Raw genomic sequence first — 5000 nt, forward strand, 5'->3', positions numbered from 1 at the left:
AGCAAGACAGTTGCGAAGTGAGTTTTTGCCCCATTTGACAGCCTTCCCTGCCGTAATTGTTCAGCAAATCTCCCCGTTGTGAAGTTAGGAATTAAGTTAGAGGGAACGGTTTTGATGTAAAGTACCTTTTGGGTGTGGCCTGCCAGCGGCCAGCAGATCTGGCGATAGATTTAGATTTAGATTTGTTTTATTTATACGCCGCCCTTTTCCGGGAGGGACTCAGGGCGGCGAACAACTCAAAGGGGGAAAAGGGGAACATAGAACACAATACAAGTAGTTAAAATAGCCAAGAATCACACAACCACACAGGTCGAGAGGGGAGGGGAACTCATCAACCCCAGGCCTGCCTCTCCTATTTTCTTCGCTCCTCGGCGGAAAGGAATCAGGTGAGAATCCTGCCAAACTGCCGAATCAGCACTCCAGACCTGATCATTTAACAACTGCGCTTAACAACCGCAGGGATTGGCGTTAACAATGGTAGCAAAAAGCTCGGTTTATTATTTATTTATTTATTTATTTGTCTTGTATGCCGCCCACTCCCGGAGGACTCCGGGCGGCTCACAAAAGACAAGGGAAAGGGGGGAACGAGACAAAGACAACATATTAAAAACAAAACCAACATTCACAATTTCCGTGGAGGTAGATGCTTCTCAGCTCCCTCAAGCCTGCTGGAACAGCCAGGACTTGGTGGCTTTGCGGAAGGCCGGGAGGGTCGTAAGGGTCTGGATCTCGACAGGGAGCTCGTTCCAGAGGGCCGGAGCTGCAACAGAGAAGGCTCTCCCCCGGGGAGTCGCCAGCCGACATTGGCTGGCAGATGGAATCCGGAGGAGACCCAACCTGTGCGATCTAATTGGTCTGGGAGAGGTAATCGGCAGGAGGCAGTCTCTCAGGTACCCAGGTCCGGTGCCATGTAGGGCTTTATAGGTAGCGACCAGCACCTTGAAGCGGATTTGGAGTCTAATAGGTAGCCAGTGCAGCTCGCGGAGGATAGGTGTAACGTGGGTGTACCTGGGTGCACCCACAATCGCTCGCGCGGCTGCATTCTGGACTAATTGGAGTCTTCGAACACTCTTCAAGGGCAGCCCCATGTAGAGCGGTTCCACTTAATAAAGGCGTTAGTAACGTAACCACCGCAATGGTCCGCCGAACAATGATGGTGAGAAAGGTCGTAAATATGGGGCAAAAGCTCACTTCACAACAGTCTCGCTTAGCAACAGAAATTTGGACCCCGGTTTTGCTCGTAAGTCGAGGACTAGCTGTATTGGTTTTTTTTATTTTAAACATGGTGTCTAGATTGACCAGACCAACCTGTAGCTGAGGAAGGAAGAAATTTAGAGGGAGTTTTGCTCCATCGTATTATATTCCTATTTCCAAATCACGGCTCACTACTCACAGTCTTGCACCAGATGGCAAATACATCTCTGCAATTGCATGAGAGTTCAGGTTTTCTTCAAAAAAAGAAAAAATTGTTAAAATAAAATAAAATAAAACCTTCAAACGGGAAGGCAAAATAACCGAATAACAGAGTTGGATGAAATCTTGGACCCGCGATGGCGAAACTTATGCCATGCATGCAGGCAGGCGAGCCGTCACCGCAGCTTAGCTCCACAGCGCATGCGCTGCGCCTCCCACCAGCCATCTGATTTTCGGGTCTTGGCTACACATGCATGGGGAGCGGGCGCAGGGGAGCTCCTCCCCGAGGCGTGGCACGACAAAACCGCGCTCGTCGAAATAACGGTGATAAAATCGCGGCACTAAAGCCGCGACGTCATCACTGCGCGTCATCACCGCCGCGACAACAGCGTGGCAACAGAAGGGCGTTTTAAAACGGCGCCGCGGCAGAAAGCCGATTTCAATTAAGGTAGGGGTTAGGATTAGGTTTAGGGGTTTGTTTTAGGGTAAGGTTTAGGTTTAGGGTACTGAGTGCTTGGGAATGCGCGGATTTGCCCACCGCGATTATGTCATTGTGGTAGGGTCGCATTTTTCCTTAGCGCTTCGAACGGCGCGAATTAGTCTTCGCGCTTATGTCTCCGCGGATAAGGGCTTCGCGGATTTGTGGTGGAACCCCCCCCCCCGGCAGCCTGTTTTTGCTCCCAGGAAGGCTTCAGGGTAGCCTACTAGGCCCCAAACAGGGCACAGGTGTGTGTGTGTGTGTGTGTGTGTGTGTGTGTGTGTGTGAGAGAGAGAGAGATTTAGTAGACAGAGAGAGACAGAGAGAGAGACAGAGAGAGAGAGAAAGAGAGAGAGAGAGAGAGAGAGAGACGTTGCAGGGGTGGGTCACTGCCAGTTTTACTTCCGGTTTGCGCGTGCGCTATTCAATGTACATCGTTCTTCACGCATGCGCAGAACAATTTACAGTGAACTGCGCATGCGCAGTTACTAAAAACCAAAATGGTGGCAGCCCAGTGGTGGCGGCAGAGCCCATTTGAGGGGCGTGGCAAGTTGCTGTGACCCAGGTCTGAATTCCACTACTGGTTTGGCCGAACCGGAAGCAACCCATCTCTGTCGCGTGCGCAAATGCTGGGAGTAGGGGGGTCACGCGCGGGGTCATGTGCTTATGCGCAAGGAAGGGGGTAATATGCGCAGGCTTTTAGCACGTGAGAACAAAAAGGTTAGCGGTCACTGTCTTAGATCGTTTTTCACCCTTACGACCGTTGCAGCCTCCCCGTGGTCAGAACGGCGATCAAAATTCAGACGCTGGGCCATTGGCTCCTCTTTATGACAGTCACACCGTCCCTGGGCCACACGATCCCGTTTTGCGACTTTCAATCAAGCAGCATCAGTAAGGCATTCACAGATTCACTAAACGACCGTTTTGCTAATTCGACCACTGGGGTGATTCGCTTAACAACCCTGGCAAGGAAGGTGGTAAAATGGGCCCAAGAGCTCGCGTAATAACTGTCTCGCTTAGCAGTGGAAATTTTGGACTCCGTTGTGGTCGTAAGTCGAGGACTACCTGTTAGATGAGTAGGATTTCACAGCCCGGCTTCCTTCGTGGGTGGCCTTGTGCTCCACTTTCCTCTCGGCTTCGTTTCTGATCAAGCGTCCCAAGAAGGCAGAATCTGGAGTCTCTTTGAGGCATCTGGACGGCAGCTGGAGCAGCGAAAACGTGATGGAGCTGAACTTTTTCCTGCCACGCGAAACAACGTTCGAATTCTCCGGAAATAAAAACAGCCTCTTCAAATGTGGCCCTAAATTTATTCTGTTTTTTTCTTCTGCCTTCCTCTTCATTTTGTTTTAAAGAAAAAGGCATATTATTATTATTATTTCTTCTTCTTCTTCTTCTTCTTCTTCTTCTTCTTCTTCTTCTCCTCCTCCTCGTCCTCCTCCTCCTCCGCTTCCTCCTCTTCTTCCTCGTCTTCTTCTTCTCCTCCTCCCTCCTCCTCCTCTTCCTCCTCCTTCTCCACCTTCTCCTTCTCTTCCTTTTTCTCCTCCTCCTCCTCTTCTTCCTCGTCTTCTTCTCCTCCCTCCTCCTCTTCCTCCTCTTCCTCCTCCTCCTCCTCCACCTTCTTCCTTCCTCTTCCTCTTTTCCTCCTCCTCTTCTCCTCCTCCTTCTCCCTTCTTCCTCCTTCTTCCTTCTTCCTCCTCCTCTTCTCTTCCTTCTCCTCCTCCTCCTCTTCTTCTTCTCCCCTCTCCCTCCTTTTCCTTCTCCTCTTTTCCTCCTCCTCCTTCTTCTTCCTTCCTCCTCCTCCTCTTCTCCTTTTCCTTCTCCTCCTCTTCTCCTCCTTTTCCTTCTCTTCTTCTCCACCTCCTTCACTCCTCCGCCTCCTCTTTTTTCCTCCTCCTCCTCTTCTCCTCCTTCCTCCTCCTTTTCCTCCTCCTCCTCTTCTTCTTCTTCTACTCCTCCTCCTCCTTCACTCCTCTTCTTCTCCTCCTCCCCTTCTTTTTTTTTGCTCCTCATCCTCCTGCTTTTGTTACAAGAGGCCACTGGACTTTCTGGCTTTTCTTTGAAGGCATTTTGCTTCTCCTCCAAGGAGCTTCTTCAGCTCTGACTGAACAGTGGAGGGTGGGAGGATTTATATTCCTTGCAGTCATCTGGCCCTTAGTATTCCCTCTGAGAGTCCCTGAGGCCACTTGGAGGTTTCCCTGCGTCCCCAGGGTCACCCGAGTGGGGCAAATGGGTGTGGAGCCTTCTTGGAGCTGCTGAAACATCCTGCAGGAAGCACCACAACATAAATATTGTGATTTTTCAGCTGAGGAGTTCATGGCTTCCAGGAAGAATTAGGAACAATTCCCATCAGGGTTTGATCTCCTTTCAACACTTCACTGTTCCTTCCCTTCTTCCAAATGAACTTATCCCTCGCTTCTCCAAAAAAAGTCCCCATGTCCAAATGGGGAAAAAGAGAGGGAGGGAGGGGGGAGGGAGGCAGGAAGGGAGGGGTGAAAGGGTTGGAGAGAGGGAGGGAGGGGGTAAGTGAATGGGAGAGAGAGAGGGGGGGGAGGGAGTGGAAGGGGTGCATGGGTGAGAGAGAGAGAGGGAGGGATAGAGGGAGGGAGAGATGGAAGGGGTGAGTGGGTGGGAGAGAAAGAGGGAGGGAGGGGGTAAGTGAATGGGAGAGAGAGAGGGAGAGAGAGAGGGAGAGAGAGAGGGAGGGAGTGGGAGGGAGGATGGAAGGGGTGTGGGTGGGAGAGAGAGAGGGAGGGATAGAGGGAGGGAGAGATGGAAGGGGTGAGTGGGTGGGAGAGAAAGAGGGAGGGAGGGGGTAAGTGAATGGGAGAGAGAGAGGGAGAGAGAGAGGGAGAGAGAGAGGGAGGAGTGGGAGGGAGGATGGAAGGGGTGTGGGTGGGAGAGAGAGAGGGAGGGAAGGAGGGAGGGGGTAAGTGAATGGGAGAGAGAGAGGGAAAGAGAGAGGGAGGGAGTGGGAGGAAGGGAGGGGGAGGGAGGGAGGGAAGGGGTGCATGGATGGGAGAGAGAGAGGGAGGGAAGGGGTGGGAGAGATGGAAGGGGTGAGTGGGTGGGAGAGAGAGAGGGGGGTGAGTGGGTGGGAGAGAGAGAGGGA

The sequence above is a fragment of the Thamnophis sirtalis genome, unplaced genomic scaffold (assembly GCF_051295495.1).
Source record: "Thamnophis sirtalis isolate CommonGarterSnake01/CBP01778 unplaced genomic scaffold, rThaSir2_p1.2 scaffold_8, whole genome shotgun sequence".
In the NCBI taxonomy this organism is placed as follows: Eukaryota; Metazoa; Chordata; class Lepidosauria; order Squamata; family Natricidae; genus Thamnophis; species Thamnophis sirtalis.